This window comes from Neofelis nebulosa, chromosome 2 (assembly GCF_028018385.1).
Source record: "Neofelis nebulosa isolate mNeoNeb1 chromosome 2, mNeoNeb1.pri, whole genome shotgun sequence".
Lineage (NCBI taxonomy): Eukaryota > Metazoa > Chordata > Mammalia > Carnivora > Felidae > Neofelis > Neofelis nebulosa.
Genome location: NC_080783.1, coordinates 92,162,755 through 92,181,706, shown reverse-complemented (window position 1 = coordinate 92,181,706; position 18,952 = coordinate 92,162,755). Strand labels below are relative to the sequence as shown.

The following is an 18,952-nucleotide window of genomic DNA, read 5'->3' as shown; positions in this document are numbered from 1 at the left end:
TGGTATCCCAGAGGAGGAAGAGAGAGGGAAAGGTGCTGAAGGTGTACTTGAAGAAATTATAGCTGAGAACTTCCCTGAACTGGGGAAGGAAAAAGGCATTGAAATCCAAGAGGCACAGAGAACTCCCTTCAGACGTAACTTGAATCGATCTTCTGCACGACATATCATAGTGAAACTGGCAAAATACAAGGATAAAGAGAAAATTCTGAAAGCAGCAAGGGATAAACGTGCCCTCACATATAAAGGGAGACCTATAAGACTCGTGACTGATCTCTCCTTTGAAACTTGGCAGGCCAGAAAGGCTTGGCACGATATCTTCAGTGTGCTAAACAGAAAAAATATGCAGCCGAGAATCCTTTATCCAGCAAGTCTGTCATTTAGAATAGAAGGAGAGATAAAGGTCTTCCCAAACAAACAAAAACTGAAGGAATTTGTCACCACGAAACCAGCCCTACAAGAGATCCTAAGGGGGATCCTGTGAGACAAAGTACCAGAGACATCACTACAAGCATAAAACATACAGACATCACAATGACCCTAAACCCGTATCTTTCTATAATAACACTGAATGTAAATGGATTAAATGCGCCAACCAAAAGACATAGGGTATCAGAATGGATAAAAAAACAAGACCCATCTATTTGCTGTCTACAAGAGACTCATTTGAGATCTGAGGACACCTTTAGATTGAGAGTGAGGGGATGGAGAACTATTTATCATGCTACTGGAAGCCAAAAGAAAGCTGGAGTAGCCATACTTATATCAGACAAACTAGACTTTAAATTAAAGGCTGTAACAAGAGATGAAGAAGGGCATTATATAATAATTACAGGGTCTATCCATCAGGAAGAGCTAACAATTATAAATGTCTATGCGCCAAATACTGGAGCCCCCAGATATATAAAACAGTTACTCATAAACATAAGCAACCTTATTGATAAGAATGTGGTCATTGCAGGGGACTTTAACACCCCACTTACAGAAATGGATAGATCATCTAGATACACAGTCAATAAAGAAACAAGGGCCCTGAATGATACATTGGATCAGATGGACTTGACAGATATATTTAGAACTCTGCATCCCAAAGCAACAGAATATACTTTCTTCTCGAGTGCACATGGAACATTCTCCAAGATAGATCATATACTGGGTCACAAAACAGCCCTTCATAAGTTTACAAGAATTGAAATTATACCATGCATACTTTCAGACCACAATGCTATGAAGCTTGAAATCAACCACAGGAAAAAGTCTGGAAAACCTCCAAAAGCATGGAGGTTAAAGAACACCCTACTAACGAATGAGTGGGTCAACCAGGCAATTAGAGAAGAAATTAAAAAATATATGGAAACAAACGAAAATGAAAATACAACAATCCAAACGCTTTGGGACGCAGCGAAGGCAGTCCTGAGAGGAAAATACATTGCAATCCAGGCCTATCTCAAGAAACAAGAAAAATCCCAAATTCAAAATCTAACAGCACACCTAAAGGAAATAGAAGCAGAACAGCAAAGGCAGCCTAAACCCAGCAGAAGAAGAGAAATAATAAAGATCAGAGCAGAAATAAACAATATAGAATCTAAAAAAACTGTAGAGCAGATCAACGAAACCAAGAGTTGGTTTTTTGAAAAAATAAACAAAATTGACAAACCTCTAGCCAGGCTTCTCAAAAAGAAAAGGGAGATGACCCAAATAGATAAAATCATGAATGAAAATGGAATTATTACAACCAATCCCTCAGAGATACAAACAATTATCAGGGAATACTATGAAAAATTATATGCCAACAAATTGGACAACCTGGAAGAAATGGACAAATTCCTAAACACCCACACTCTTCCAAAACTCAATCAGGAGGAAATAGAAAGCTTGAACAGACCCATAACCAGCGAAGAAATTGAATCGGTTATCAAAAATCTCCCAACAAATAAGAGTCCAGGACCAGATGGCTTCCCAGGGGAGTTCTACCAGACGTTTAAAGCAGAGATAATACCTATCCTTCTCAAGCTATTCCAAGAAATAGAAAGGGAAGGAAAACTTCCAGACTCATTCTATGAAGCCAGTATTACTTTGATTCCTAAACCAGACAGAGACCCAGTAAAAAAAGAGAACTACAGGCCAATATCTCTGATGAATATGGATGCAAAAATTCTCAATAAGATACTAGCAAATCGAATTCAACAGCATATAAAAAGAATTATTCACCATGATCAAGTGGGATTCATTCCTGGGATGCAGGGCTGGTTCAACATCCGCAAATCGATCAACGTGATACATCACATTAACAAAAAAAAAAGAGAAGAACCATATGATCCTGTCAATCGATGCAGAAAAGGCCTTTGACAAAATCCAGCACCCTTTCTTAATAAAAACCCTTGAGAAAGTCGGGATAGAAGGAACATACTTAAAGATCATAAAAGCCATTTATGAAAAGCCCACAGCTAACATCATCCTCAATGGGGAAAAACTGAGAGCTTTTTCCCTGAGATCAGGAACACGACAGGGATGCCCACTCTCACCGCTGTTGTTTAATATAGTGCTGGAAGTTCTAGCATCAGCAATCAGACAACAAAAGGAAATCAAAGGCATCCAAATTGGCAAAGATGAAGTCAAGCTTTCGCTTTTTGCAGATGACATGATATTATACATGGAAAATCCGATAGACTCCACCAAAAGTCTGCTAGAACTGATACATGAATTCAGCAAAGTTGCAGGATACAAAATCAATGTACAGAAATCAGTTGCATTCTTATACACTAACAATGAAGCAACAGAAAGACAAATAAAAAAACTGATCCCATTCACAATTGCACCAAGAAGCATAAAATACCTAGGAATAAATCTAACCAAAGATGTAAAAGATCTGTATGCTGAAAACTATAGAAAGCTTATGCAGGTAATTGAAGAAGATATAAAGAAATGGAAAGACATTCCGTGCTCACGGATTGGAAGAATAAATATTGTCAAAATGTCAATACTACCCAAAGCTATCTACACATTCAATGCAATCCCAATCAAAATTGCACCAGCATTCTTCTTGAAACTAGAACAAGCAATCCTAAAATTCATATGGAACCACAAAAGGCCCCGAATAGCCAAAGTAATTTTGAAGAAGAAGACCAAAGCAGGAGGCATCACAATCCCAGACTTTAGCCTCTACTACAAAGCTGTCATCATCAAGACAGCATGGTATTGGCATAAAAACAGACACATAGACCAATGGAATCGAATAGAAACCCCAGAACTAGACCCACAAACGTATGGCCAACTCATTTTTGACAAAGCAGGAAAGAACATCCAATGGAAAAAAGACAGTCTCTTTAACAAATGGTGCTGGGAGAACTGGACAGCAACATGCAGAAGGTTGAAACTAGACCACTTTCTCACACCATTCACAAAAATAAACTCAAAATGGATAAAGGACCTGAATGTGAGACAGGAAACCATCAAAACCTTAGAGGAGAAAGCAGGAAAAGACCTCTCTGACCTCAGCCGTAGCAATCTCTTACTCGGCACATCCCCAAAGGCAAGGGAATTAAAAGCAAAAGTGAATTACTGGGACCTTATGAAGATAAAAAGCTTCTGCACAGCAAAGGAAACAACCAACAAAACTAAAAGGCAACCAACGGAATGGGAAAAGATATTTGCAAATGACACATCGGACAAAGGGCTAGTATCCAAAATCTATAAAGAGCTCATCAAACTCCACACCCGAAAAACAAATAACCCAGTGAAGAAATGGGCAGAAAACATGAATAGACACTTCTCTAAAGAAGACATCCGGATGGCCAACAGGCACATGAAAAGATGTTCAACGTCGCTCCTCATCAGGGAAATACAAATCAAAACCACACTCAGATACCACCTCACGCCAGTCAGAGTGGCCAAAATGAAGAAATCAGGAGACTATAGATGCTGGAGAGGATGTGGAGAAACAGGAACCCTCTTGCACTGTTGGTGGGAATGCAAACTGGTGCAGCCGCTCTGGAAAGCAGTGTGGAGGTTCCTCAGAAAATTAAAAATAGACCTACCCTATGACCCAGCAATAGCACTGCTAGGAATTTATCCAAGGGATACAGGAGTACTGATGCATAGGGGCACTTGTACCCCAATGTTTATAGCAGCACTCTCAACAATAGCCAAATTATGGAAAGAGCCTAAATGTCCATCAACTGATGAATGGATAAAGAAATTGTGGTTTATATACACAATGGAATACTACGTGGCAATGAGAAAAAATGAAATATGGCCTTTTGTAGCAACGTGGATGGAACTGGAGAGTGTGATGCTAAGTGAAATAAGCCATACAGAGAAAGACAGATACCATATGGTTTCACTCTTATGTGGATCCTGAGAAACGTAACAGAAACCCATGGGGGAGGGGAAGGGAAAAAAAAAAAAAAAAAAGAGGTTAGAGTGGGAGAGAGCCAAAGCATAAGAGACTGTTAAAAACTGAGAACAAACTGAGGGTGGATGGGGGGTGGGAGGGAGGGCAGGGTGGGTGATGGGTATTGAGGAGGGCACCTTTTGGGATGAGCACTGGGTGTTGTATGGAAACCAATTTGACAGTAAATTTCATATATTAAAAAATAAAAAATAAATAAATTAAAAAAAAAAAAAAAAAAAAAAAAAAGAAACTCATAAGACTAACATATCACTCCCAATAGAAATACCCAAGAGGATATTCCTGATGGTGCTGCCTGAAGAGTACCTGTGAGAGCTAATCACTCCCTTACAGTTAGGCTTCCCATTCAATTTATGACATTTCATTTTTGTATCAAACTCTACCTTTTATTCCTAGTTCTGATTTTTAAAGGGGTGGATTAATTCTGCCCCTTCTCCTCATGGTATTTCACTGCTGTTCAAGCATTTATTATATTCCAGATTTCCAAATATTTTATAATCTTGGTCTCCTCCAGATATTCTCTAGTCAGTATTTATATGGATGAGAATGATAATAAAGATGAAAATAATAATGAGAACAACCTACACTTATTGAGTGATTTCTATGTGTCAGACATTGTGAAAAATCATTAGCATTTATTATCTCTGTTTTGTTCTGCTACATGACCACATCACCTAGAAGACTGCCTGGCACATGTCACACATTCAACAAGTATCGGTAGATTGAAGGCATCCTTATCAAAACTTCCAACTTATATGTTGCATGCAAAGACTCTCAAAATTACAAGTCCTCCCCACAACTCTCTCCCCAACATCTTATCTAGATGTTCAGCAGAAAACAGAAATACAATCCCTGATCTCCTGTCACTCCTAGTCCACTCCACCCATGGCTTTCCCTACCACATTTGATGGAAACTCCAACACTGCTCAGTGAAAAATCCTTGGAATCAACACTGACTCTTCTCTTTCAGTGTGTCAGAAAATCCTAATGGCAAAATACTCTTTTTTTTTTTTTTTACTTAAAAAAAAGTCCCTGATTATTTTACTCCTCCACTCAAAACCTAGGAATGATTCTCCATTTCACTTAGAGGAAAAGCCAAGTCTTACAATGACCTATCATGTCTTGCCTTAATCTACCACTCTGTTACCTTTTTAACCTCATCTTCATTAACTCACCAAACCTAAAAATTCTATGACAGCTTGCTACCCCTATTACGGATCAGGAGACTGAGACTCAATGAAGTTGAATAATTAATCTAAGATTAAAAGGCCAGTGAATGGCATGCAAGATGTAAACTCAAGTAATTGTTTACATTATCATTCATACGTTATCATTATCATCATCCCATCTGCTTAATCAAGAAGCAACTTGATTTTCATTGCAGAACCTTGAGGAGGCTCAGAAACTGGTGGTACTGGTACTCCTAAAAATAGAAGATGAATGGGGGGGTTGAGAACAGGAAGATTCACTAAAAGTCTCATTAAAATTCCACTCTCCATCTTGTATAGCCAAGCAATGGGTCCTCCCAACCTTGGAAGAAGAATGGAGGTTACATGATGGTGATGGTGAGCCAGGATACTGGATTGGAGGACACTGGGCATTAGAGAGGGCACATGGAGCCATACCATTCCCCAGTATAAAATAAGGAAGTATTTCTCCTTATATTTCTCATCATTATTCCTATGAACATTTCAAAAACAAATTTTAGAGTATTAGCATGGAGGAGTATAGACCTGGCTAAACAGCTTAGTCAAAAAATTAATGAAAATGACAACTCTGCATTCAAAGACAAACTATTTAATGACTAATTTTTTTAATTGGTTCTAGACTGAGACCTTGTATAACAAGTTTCAGCCTGGAGAAAATTTTCTATGCTGCAGTTATGAACCTCTGATAATAGAAGATTTAATGGAATTTCAAATAGGCCATTAATTGTAACTGCCAATATAATAACAAGAAGATTAAAATATGTCTAAACTAAACAAGTTCAATACAGCTTAAATACTTTGCTTGAAATTAAACTTTCCCAAGTGTATATTTTGATATCAAATCTTGAATAGTTAAATACTAAAACTGATAGCAAAAGTTTTTGGTGGCAAATCTCCATAAAATATGCCTGAAGAGCTTACTTTGAATATAACAACTTTGCAACCATATGAATTAGAAACTAGATTAAGTATTAAATAATTGGGGATAAGTTAGTTGTAGTATATGTATATTTATAATTTTTTGCTTTTCAAAAAAATTGAGGGGAAATGTAATTTTTTTCAGAGTAAATTATGAGATGTTTGTGACTTCTAATTTATTTCCCACAAAATAAGTTTACAAAGTAGGAAACGATTGGATCCTAACAGACTACTATTATTGAGTATATTGAGTATAAACCTCTGAAAAATAGATGTATATAGAGGGAAGCTCATTCTATGGTTATAAAGGAAAAATTATGAGTTGTAATAGTTACTGTGTTTTCTTTTCTTTAAGGGTGGTGCAGTGGTGTTGGAAAGAATTATATATATTCCAGCTGCATTTTGAGGTTGGTATCAAAAAGACTTGTTGGTGAGTTGGATGTGGGAGGTGAGGAGAAGGAGAAATTAAAGATATTGAATAACTTCCTGGTTTGAACAAATGATAAAAGATGATGCTCTTTACTGAAAGCAGATAAGGGTAGGGTGAACAGGTTTGTGGGGTGTGGAATTATGAGTTCTGTTTGGGACTTCCTAAGTTTGAGAAGCTTCTGAGTCATCCAACTGGTGAAAGCAAGTAGGATGTTGAATATCCCAGTCTGGAGTCATTGCTACTAAATGAGCAACAGTGAACACAATGTTGGTCAGCGTTGACATTACTTATGCACAGAGTAAGTGGCCATCCTTAATAGTGGTGTGATATAGCAGGAAAGTCAAGCAGAAAGTGAGGAAATCTGGTTCTTGTTTCCTCCCTTTAAGTTTTTGATGTGGGATTCATTCTACTTTCTAGAACTCAAAATGGTGCAATTGTTTATAATATATACTCCAAATTCAGGATACTGGGGTCAAATTCCAACTATACCTCTTACTAATTGCATAAGTTCATAAAAGGTACTTCAGTTCTCTATGCCTTGAATACCTTATCTATAAAAAGGGAGTATCATTATAACTATTTCACAACGTTGTTTTGAGAATTAATGTTTGTTTACACACACATCACTTAATACCTGGAATATAAATGCTATTTATGTGTTTGCTATTATTATGATTATAAGAAGGATTAGTCTACAATAATATTTTTCAACCTTTATCTATGGATAAGATCTTTGTTGAAAATATTATGCAGAAACCCAATATGTAAAAGAAATAAAGACAGAATATCTATGGCTGGAAGGCAGGACCTGGATCATCCCCACATCTCCCAGCTTAGTCCTGTTCCTTCCCTTTCCCACCAGAATATCAACTGAGAAAGATCTGTGGAACTTCTGAAAACCACCAGACTAGATAATCTCTCAAAAGTGAGAGAAAAGTAAAGATCTTTTCAGACATACAAACAACGAAGACTCCACCATCCACAAATCTCGCTAAAAGAACTCTATACTTTGACAATAAGAGAAGTGAAGCTGGAAGTGCAGTCCACCTTACTGGAGTGATGCCTCTTCTCCACTCTTAGCTTTAGTATCATATGGAAGATCCTCCAGCACATCACAATCCTGGCCTTACTCAGCCCACTTCATCAGCAGCTTACTCAATCCTCCTCTGAGGAAGAGTGAGTTAACATGGCTGGAAAACTTGAAAGGAGATACTGTGCTGAAAGGAGCCAGTTTCTTATTCTTCTCTTCTGCTTGGACCTAGGCTGCCCTCAGTGAAGTACTTTATAGGGCACATAGGGACCAAGTGTAGGGAGTCCTGCACTCATCCAGCACTTCCTACAACTTGGTTACTTACTAGGTACCTACTAGGACAATAGTTCTGGGGATCTGGTATTAGGAAGCCCACTTGTCCACCAATTCTTCCTATATCAGCTCTGGTAAAAAAAAAAAAAATGCCATAGTTTGGTCTCCACATACCTTACATTTTTGTCTTATTTCTCAATTGGCTTCAAACTTTGATGAGGAATAAGTGTGTTATTTAGAAGACCTACTTGGCCTCCAATAGCATGGGACAAAACAAAACAAAACAAAACAAAACAAAACAAAAAACAATGAACTCAGAACTGCATCAAATATACTGGCAAATTCTTGAGATAAGAAAGGTCCAAATCACACACACACAAATTTTTTTATCTAGTACTAAGTAAGTTGGATTTTATCCTACAAGCAGGCAAAAGCCATTAGCACATTTTCAATCAAAGGTGACATGACCCAATTAGTATTTTGATTATTTTCTTAGATATGGTCATCATAGAAGGAAGAAGCAATGAAAAATGGGATCAGTTTAGAAAGAGAAGATGTCATTTTCTGAAGGCCAAATTCACCTGCTTTATAACTTTGCCTAGGGCTGTCATATTTTTCTAACCTATTGTCTAATTTTGAACAGCTGGTCAACTAGTTCAGTAATATTTTATTAAGCCAAGCAATTAGGTAAGCAAATCTTGAACTGAGTTTGGAGTCTTTATCACTGAATATCAAAATATGCTTTACAACTTTCCATTAAAAAAATTTAAGATATGCTGTTTCTCTTCTGACCAAAGTTTACATTTTCATGGTTTATCTATGGACAAAATTTTAAAAGACAAAATATTGATGGTCACAAAGTGATGGCTTCAAAGTTAAATTTGTGCTATAAAATAGACCATTTGTCATTCACAGAATTAGCACAATATTAATTTTTTATATAAAACAGATGCATACTATGTTGCTTCAGGTTTTGTGGGGGTTTTTTTTTTCCATCTCTGGAGACAATTTTCTAGCAATATCAGAGTAGGTCACATGCCTAAGGATACCTCTAAGCCAACACTTGGTCCCTTACCTTTCTGAGTCTTCTATTTTGGTGACATTCCTCTGAGCAAGATACTTCCATCTCATCAAAGGCAACGGATTTTGACCCTGAGATAAAGTTACTGGTTTTTGCCACAAACATGTAATAAGTTCGCTGGATATTCAGTGCTATATGAGGCATTGATGTACTGGGATGAGCAAGCAAGACATGATGCACTTCATGTTTCTAAAAAAACTTTCAGTCTCCTGGGGGCATCAAAAACACAAATAGAAACAGCAGTGATAATAACATCCCAATCTCACTTCCTAATGGTTCTTCCTTCCATCAGAAAATCCCAGAATCATCTTCTACCTGATGAGGAACTTTGTGGGGAAAATACAACAAACAGAAAAGACACTTAGCTAGCAAACCAGACAATCAACTAGGGTTATAAATGTCATCAGATTGCCTTACCTACAAGTGGGGTCACTTGGGGACTTAAGTTCTTTAGCTCTTTTGTTGTTATTGTTTGTTTTGTTGTATTTTTCTCAACATAGCTGCTATGTAGCTCCCTTTCTTTGTTGACTACATTCATCTCCCCAACAGGGAGTTGGGTAGTTGGTTAGGTAGTTCTTCACTTCTTTTCCAAAGTGCAGGCCTAGCTATTTCTATAATCCAGCTATTTCTCTTACCCACCAATCCATAGGAGACATAATATATTTAATAAAGGAACTTTTTCAGTAACAGAAATCCTAACCAAAGTAGTTGAAACAAAGACTTTTCTTTCTAACTGAGAACGTCAAACAATCAACTTCAGGTACTTCAACTTTGTCCTCAAGCGTTTGACTTTCTTACTCTTTGTTTTCTCTGGGCAGATTCTCCCCCCACAAAGTGGCAAACATAGCCAGGAAGAGCTCTTGGATTACATCATCCTTATTAAGTAATAATCCTATCTCCTCCTCCCACAAGTCATGCCCCATTGTCTCTTTCCTCAAAGCTACAGCAAAAATTTGGGGATTGTTCACCAGAAAGATGCTAGGAAGAAAAAAATGTATAGCCACTTCACACAGAACTCTTCTAATATTGTCTAAGATTTTTTTTTTTAACTAAAGAACACAACATGATTAAATTACAGTGAAAAGGAACCATGTAGCTTAAAAATTTTTGTGAACTTCTCTCTGGAGTTCATGGAAATGTAAAATGGAATTAAGTCTGCTATTTCTTAGCTCCTTTCACTGATTCATTTCTCATTGTACTCATTTAGAAACATCTCTACCCAATTCCTTTATTTAAGTTTTGCTTTCCAGAATGATGCTCATGGGCTTTCCCAACATCTTTGTTGGCATTCTTTCTTTCTGATTCATAGATACAATATCAGAATGGAATTATGTAGCTGCTAGTTATAGATGATAGATTCCAAGAGAACCAAGTAAAATTTATTTTCCTTCTCATAGAAAAATTCTACGCTATTTAGATCTAATGTCTTCTAACTTCATATAGGAAAGTAAACTTACTTAACTCCTTGATGGTTGACCTGCTCTTTACTCCAACATTCTTTAACAACGGTTGCCAAACACAGAGCTATAAAGCTGTCTCCATGGACCAGAATATAGCAAGTGCCAAGCTTTGAGAGAGGGCAGATTTCCATCACACTAACCAAGATGAAGATTGCACACGTTCCCCTCAGCTGAGCTTGTCCATTGGCCCAGCCATTCCCCCATGCTACAGAAAAGTGAAAATAATGTAAAATATTCAGTCTACCACTTGTAGGTGTGAAGAAAATAAATCTTCCTCATGTGGTTGGGAGAAGGTATCAACACTGTAGTATTATAACAATAGAACATTACCTGAGTATGTTCAAGATGGAAATGACAGCATGGCCAAAGGAAATATTTAATGCAAAGTAAAAGAATCCAACTTGCAAGAAATTATAGCTTAAAATGAGAAAAAAAATCTTATAATTGTCTCAAGCTATAGACAAACTTAAAAAGGACATAAATTCAACTTTTTAAAAAATTACTCAAAAAGGAATTGATAACACAACAGTATGAGATACAATGGTAATTTGCCAATCTGAGAAGAAATAACTGAGGATGGATAACATTGTTCTCTGGCTGTAACAGTTTTTGGCTCTTCTCTCTTCCTTTAAATAAAATTGAGCTGATAAATGATAAACTAGGAAAATGAAGTGGATTCATTCTTTGGAGGATATTCCCTAGGACACTGCCTGTTTCTTTTGAAAATTAGACCTTCCTTAAAATTTGGAAAGATAAGACTTCATGAAGACAGTGGTGGGTACTTGGCAAATGTGTATGTGTATATAAATAGACACACATACACCACCAGTGGAAAGGACTAAATATTTGAGACTTGTTGAAGAGTTAAAATCTTTGATAAATTGACAAGTATGTGCTAGTTATTCTCATTGGCAACCTCCCACCCACCATTGCTACTACCACCATTCTCTCCTCCCCCTCTATCCTGTTTCTAGTCCAGGGGAAGTTGACCCCTGAACCTTATCACCTTTGTTCCCATGCCCTTTGGCTTCAATATGGACAGGAGATCAGAGGGTAGGGAGCAGGAGAAGCTTAGGTAGTTCTTCTCCTCTCTCCACATTTACACACACAACTCTGGCAATAGATGTGACCTCCACAATTCTAGCTTACATTGGAGGGACCCCTCTTCCATATGTCTACTATTAGTGGACTCCACAAACACTATTTTCTCCTCTTGTCCCTGCAGTCCTAGAGGTGGTAATTGCTTCAAGTGCTTATAAGTCTCTGGGATCTTACTCTTTCTTTGTTTCTGTTTGTTTTGTTTTGTTTTGTTTTTAAATTTTATCTTAGCCTTGCCTCCACACTAACTAATTTTGTCTCTAATATCTCTAAATTGTAAGCATCTAGGGTGAATTCTGTTTTCTGCCAGGATCTTGAATTGTAACAACAAAACTGATCTTGGTGAAACTGAGAAAAATAAATACATTTGAAAAAGCAAAAAAATTAAAAAGGCTCTACTGCATATGGAATTGCTCTCAAAGAAAAGGTTAGAAATAATAATGATGCAAAAAAAAGAAAGAAAGAAAAATCTAAGAGATTAAAGAAAAGCTAATAGATATGATAGGTAAAAAGGGTCTAACAAATATATTAGATCATAAAGAATTAAAAAAAATAAAGCAGAAAGAACATATTTGAAAATATGAAACAGAAAAATTTCCCTGAAATGAAGAAAATAAATGGTGCACACTGGAGAAGCACACTGTTTTCAAAGTAAACTTGATGCAGAAAATCTCTAGTTATGCTATTCCCTATATGCTAGTTATAATAGTATCAAGAATAAAGAAAAAATATCCAAGCATAAAACAGAAAAAGTCAGTCACTATCATGAGAGAAGAAATCACACTGGCCTCTGACTCTTTGACAGCAGAGCTTGGGTCTATAGAGTTCTAAGGGAAAGAAAATCATCATTATAGTACATAATATTTCTATATGGTAAAAAAAAAAAAAGATAATGTAAGATAATGTTTAAGTAAATCTGGAAAGTGGATAGAGGGATATGAGAGAAAATATGTGACTGCTAATATCCTCATTATATAATAGCAGGAAATCACTCCATTCTATTAAAATTGAGACCTTAAAAAAAATGGTTCCAATTTCTTAAAGTTTGTTTTTTCCAAAATTTCTTTCATAACCTTAGGTGAGACTTTTAGGAGTTATCTTTTATATAGAAGGAAGAAATAAGTATTTGAAGTTAACACTTCCATCAGGATTTGGGAGAAGGGGGACAGGTATTATTTGTTTTCATTTTTTCTTTTTTGGTCAAAAAAAAGTTTGCCTTTTTTTTTACATTAGAAAGAGATATATAATATAATCATATTTAAAAGTATTTTTTCAGGGTGCCTGAGTGGTTCAGTCAGTTGAATGCGCGACTCTTGATTTAGGCTCAGGTCATGATCCCAGGGTCGTGGTATGGAGCCCTGCATGAGGGCCTCTTTAAGATTTTCTCTCTCTCTTCCTCTCCCCTTCTCCACCCCGCCTCAATTTCTCTAAAAAAATGTTTTTTTAAAGTATTTTTTCTTCCTGTGTATCTTTCTATTTTTAAAACAAATGTGACTGGATGAAGTTCATTTAATATTTCTTTCTATGTGGTGCTACTTAACTGATATTTAAATCTTTGTGCTTTTCTGCAGTATTTGAATATTTATAATAAATAAACTTAATATTTATAAGAAAAGATAGAATAATTTATTTTATTAAAAATAAGCCTGAAAACAAGCCAAAATGTTAACATTAGTAAATCTGGTGTGGAGAGAAATGAATCATTTTGATGTTCTTTTGCTTTTAATAAAAGTTTTCTATTTAATGTCTTTGCAAAACAACATACTAGATTTCAGTTGAGGAGATATAGAAAGGTTCAATAATTTGAGACTGAATATTGTAGGATAAAGAGTACTCCACCTTTAGACTGATCCTAAATTAAAAATCAATTACCTACTGTTGCATGATAAAGTCAATGCAAAGTTAGGTGGTATAAAGTGACCATTATTTTGTATACTTATGACTCTGTAGGTCAGGGATTTAGGCAATGCACAGTGAGATTGACTTGTTTCTGGTGGCTTAGACACCTGAAGGATGGCTGGAATGACTCAACTGAGGCTACATGCCCGGAATTTGGTTCTAACTCTCAACTGGGCACCTCATTTCTCCTCCACATGGCCTCTCTAGGTTAGTCTCTGGGTTCCAAGAAGCACTGCAAAGAAGACAAACGCCCAAAGTGCAAGTGTTTATTGAGCCTCTGCTATGTCATGCTTGCTAATATCCCATTGGCCAAAGAAAATCACATGGTCAGGCTCATACTCAACGTGGAAAGACATACAGGCATAACCTTGGAGATATTGCAGGTTTGGTTCCTGAAGACAGCAATAAAGCAAGTCAAATAATTTTTTTATGGTTTTCCACCAGTGCATATTCAAATTATATTTCCACTTTACTGTAGGCTATTAAGTGTGCAATAGCATTATGTCTAAAAAATGTACAGACCTTGGGGCGCCTGGGTGGCTCGGTCGGTTAAGCGTCCGACTTCGGCTCAGGTCATGAGCTCATGGTCCGTGAGTTCAAGCCCCGTGTCGGGCTCTGTGCTGACTGCTCAGAGCCTGGAGCCTGTTTCAGATTCTGTGTCTCCCTCTCTCTCTGCCCCTCCCCTGTTCACGCTCTGTCTCTCTCTGTCTCAAAAATAAACGTTAAAAAAAATTAAAAAAATAAATAAATAAAATAAAAAATGTACAGACCTTAATTAAAAAATACTTTATTGCTAAAAAAATGTTAACCATCATTGAGCTTTCAGTGAACTGTAATCACTGATCACAGGTTACCATAACAAATATAATAATAAAGAAGAAGTGTGAAGTATTCTGAGTTACCAAAATGTGACACAGAGACACAAAGTGAAAAAATGCTGTTGGAAAAATGGTGCCAATAGACTTGCCGGAAGCAGTTTCCACAAAACTTCAATTTGTAAACACATTATCTGTAAAGTGCAATAAAACAAAGTGCAATAAAATGAGCATGCCTGTCCCCAAAGAATTTGAATCTCAACTCGATCATTTTTTATCTTGGTAAGTAATTTAATTTTTTAAATTACTGAAATTTCTTAAATTCATGAAAGTTCAAAACTCTCAGTTTCCTCTATAAAATGAATACCTAGTTCACATCATTTGGGGGTTAAATAAGACAGTGAAAATAGAGCTAACAGAGGTGCTAAGAAATAGGTAAGTAGTTTGTAGATAGTAATTCCCACTTATTGCACACTTGTAAAAATGTGCTTCTTGCTAAAAAGTAAATTGGTTGCTCATCTCATAAAATTGCCCTTTGAAGAAGTGTTGCATTTTTGTACAGTTGTGATTAGCACTGCTTTAAATATGTTTCTCAGTTTTTCATTTTAGGTCCCCCATGCAAATTATCTAATTCCTTCCATGTGGTGATTGCATTATTTTCTATTTCTTTTGTTTGTCATATGATCTTTTACTTTTTCAGGTTTCTAATTTGAAAGTACATCACCCATATATATAAATGTTTATGACAATAAGGTTAGTTAGCACATCCTCCACCCCATATAATTACTGTTTTGTTGTTGTTGTTGTTGTTGTTGTTGTTTGTTGTTATGGTGAGAACACTTAAAATCTGTTCTCCTAGAAAATTTCAAATATACAATAAAGTATTGGTAACTATAGTCACAATAGATACCCAGAATTTATTCATCTTATAACTGAAAGTTTGTGCCTTTTAACCAAAATATCTCCCAATTTCCCTCACCCCTAAATGACTGGAAATCACCATTCTACTCTTTCTGTGAATTCAATGCTTTTATTTTATTTTTTCTGTGAGTTCAATGTTTTTAGATTCCATATATAAGTGAAGTCACGTGGTATTTTTCTTTCTCTGACTTCACTTAGCACAATGAGGGGAAATCTCAATTAAACTACATACAACTTTGTGTGAGGTTGATAAAGAAATTATCATCTTCACTCCACTGCTGGGAAAATTATGGCCATGAAAGGTGAAATGAATATCAAAGGTCATCCAATGTCAGAGGCAAGACTAAGTCCAAAATCTTAGCCTCCTAAGCCTTAGATCTCTAGACCATAATATCTTTTTTGAGATTCTCTTAAGTCTCTTAAGGAATCTATGCTGACATTCCACAAATGTTGTTATGGTTATGCTTCCACAGTATTTTTAATATTCCCTTGAAGGAAATTGATGGTAGTTAATAGAACTTAAGTAGCTATAAGTTCTTTCTCTAGGTATCAAGCACAAACCTGTTAGGAAATTTGTAAGTGTTTAGCATTATTTACTGATTTTAAAAGAGGTTTTGTCTTCTCATTTGAGCCCTATTGTAAATTAGAGCCTACAAACTCAACAATGAACATGACAGAATGCTCAAGGGAGTCTCCTCAGAATGCACCGGTTTTCTGCTTTGAGTCTAGTAATTTTCCCTAATTAAGAAAGATGAAGGCCCCATTAAGATGCTGGTGTAATCCTGGTATTTGTATATGTGTCTTAAATACCAACACACATGTGCACAAGCATGTACACATATACACAAACATCCATAGAAAGAAGTAAAAATATTTCATATCTATATACTGGTATAAAGTATTAAATTCTGTATTTAGAAAAATAACACACACTGAGGAGGAGTGCAGGTTCTGAGTGCATCAGTCAGGGATCTTTAGTTGCAACAACCAAGTCCACCTTTGGGAAACTTAAAAAATAAATAAATAAAGGACTTATTAGAAGGATGTGGGGTAGTGATTCAGAACCAAAGAAGCCACTGCAGAAGTGTGCTCAGCAAAGAGATCCAGTGACACTGGTACCAAGAACCAGGTATCAGGAACCAGTCAGAGTATATCCAAGTCTCCTCTGTGAGAATGAATGGGCTCTATTTTTTTCTTTCTTTCTATCACTCCTTTCAAGATTCAAATCTTAGCTGACACTTAAGAGTACAAACAGTGGGCAGGTGTGCCTGGGTGGCTTAGTCAGTTGAGCATCTGACTTCAGCTCAGGTCATGATCTCGCCGTTCGTGAGTTCAAGCCCCGGGTTGGGCTCTGTGCTGACAGCTACGAGCCTGGAGCCTGCTTCAGATTCTGTGTCTCCCTCTCTCTCTGTTCCTCCCCCTGCTTGCACTCTGTCTCTCTCTCTCTCTCTCTCTCTCTCTCTCTCTCAAAAATAAATAAAGATTAAAAAAAGAGTGCAAACAGTGGGCAAGAAGACATTCCTAACAGGAAACCATAGTGCTATAACCAAAGAAGAGAAGAATGCTGGACTGCTAAAAATCAAATCAAATCAAATCAAATACCAAAATGTCTTATTTAGATTTACTAAATTTTATAAGGGAAAGATTTGCCTCAGGTAAACCAAATAAATTAAGCTGATTTAAGATTGTCCCATTTAATCATTTCAGAGACTTATTCTAGTAAGTCTTCAGTACCTCGAGTTAGATGTAGTTTTATATTATTCTCTTAGTATGCTATTTACAGTTACCTGTTTTATTGTTATTAAACCTGTCACTTAAAAACATAAGCAGCACAATATAGTTCATTCTAAACTACATTTTCTTTCATCACATAATTACATTAGAAAACACTAAGCCTTCTGCTACAATGAGATAATACAATTCCTAGGTGTTCAAAGACACATGGCAAACAATGCCTAAAAGGGGAATGTTATCTTACAGTAAAATATGCCTACCTCTGAGGGCTTTGTTTTACCACTGCTAATGTGCTTTTGGAATTCTGACAGAGATGTACCTATAGGAATGCCATTGACTGACAAATCATTACATACAGAACACTCAAAGAAAAAAAGACACTAAGAATTCAAAACAAGACAATGAGTGCATTTTGAAATGAATTTTGAAAGGCGTATTACATGCAAATTAAAACCTTTTTTGTAAACTGCAATAACTGTTTTCCTTGATTATAATGAGGCATTTGGTAGAATTAAGTATTTGATATCTATAAATCATTTAAAAGATGGAATAAAGAGCTGGGTTATTGGTGTGTGACGGTTGCTCCTGAATTTACTCACAGAATGGGTTATAGAGAAGTGATTCTGTGAGTTATCCTGCAAACAGAACACATATTTCCATAAGGGTAGATAAGGACTCTCTGGGAACTCATGGAGCTTTAGAATTTTAGAGACCTTAGCACTTACAAATCATCCAACACAGACTCTTCATATAACAGTTTCTCTTGTTGTCTTGTGGTTTACATGAAGCCTTCAAAGTTAGTAGCAATCCAAGTTTTATATGCTGGTTTCACTTTTGTATTGACCACAGTAGTAAGGAAATTTACAGCAGAATATCTGGAAAGGGTTTCAAATTGCTCTATCCCACCAGAAAGTTCCTGGGTTGAAGGTAAGAGAGAAAAATCATGATAACCAGGGTACCTGGGTGGCTCAGTCAGTTAAATGTCTGACTCTCGATTTTGGCTCAGGTTATGATTTCATGGTTCATGAGTTTGAGCCCTGCATCGGGCTCTGCACTGACAGTGCAGAACCTGCTTGGGATTCTCCCTCTCTCCCTCTCTCTCTGCCCACCCCCCCATAAATAAATAAACTTGAAAAAAAGAAAAATCATGATGAAAACATGAGCTCTTTTTCTGTCTTTTGAGTACATTCAAAACACTAAAAATGTCTGCAAGTTTGTAGGGACCTAAAGACATTACTTCTTTATACATTTCTTGCTTTGTTTCCTTTTTTCTTTCTTTCTTTTCTTTTTTTTAAGTTTATTTATTTTGAGAAAGTGTGTGCACACAAGCAGGGGAGGGGCAGAGAGAGAAGATGAGAGAGAATCCCAAGCAGGCTCTGTACCATCATCACAGAGCCCATTGCGGGGCTCAAACTCATGAACCATGAGGTCATGACCTGAGCCGAAATCAACAGAGACACTTAACAGACTAAGACACCCAGGCTCCCCTCCTTGCTTTGTTTTCAAAAATAATTTATGGTGGTTTTAGAAGTCAGCTAGCAAAACCTTACTACCAAAGAGAAAATCTGTGCCATTTCAAATTAACGTTTTGGTTTTTTTTGTTCCTCAGACACATTTATTCACAAGCAGCTTTCCCATAAAGTTAGTTATTAGGAAAACCTCCGTTATATGGACTCA

General features: G+C 36.5%; 1 long non-coding RNA gene across 3 annotated transcripts in view; it reads right to left on the bottom strand.

The window, feature by feature from the left end:
- The window catches only part of LOC131503758 (uncharacterized), a 93,087-nt gene that overhangs the window by 44,021 nt on the left and 30,114 nt on the right, over positions 1-18,952 (bottom strand). Inside the window, exon 2 of one of the 3 annotated variants that reach the window (XR_009257584.1) lies at positions 9,343-9,557. The exons of 1 other annotated variant lie outside the window; for it this stretch is intronic. This is a non-coding gene — a long non-coding RNA (uncharacterized LOC131503758). Of the gene's footprint in view, positions 1-9,342; positions 9,872-18,952 lie in introns of those variants that run through there. One more of the 3 variants, XR_009257582.1, reaches the window with a different exon arrangement.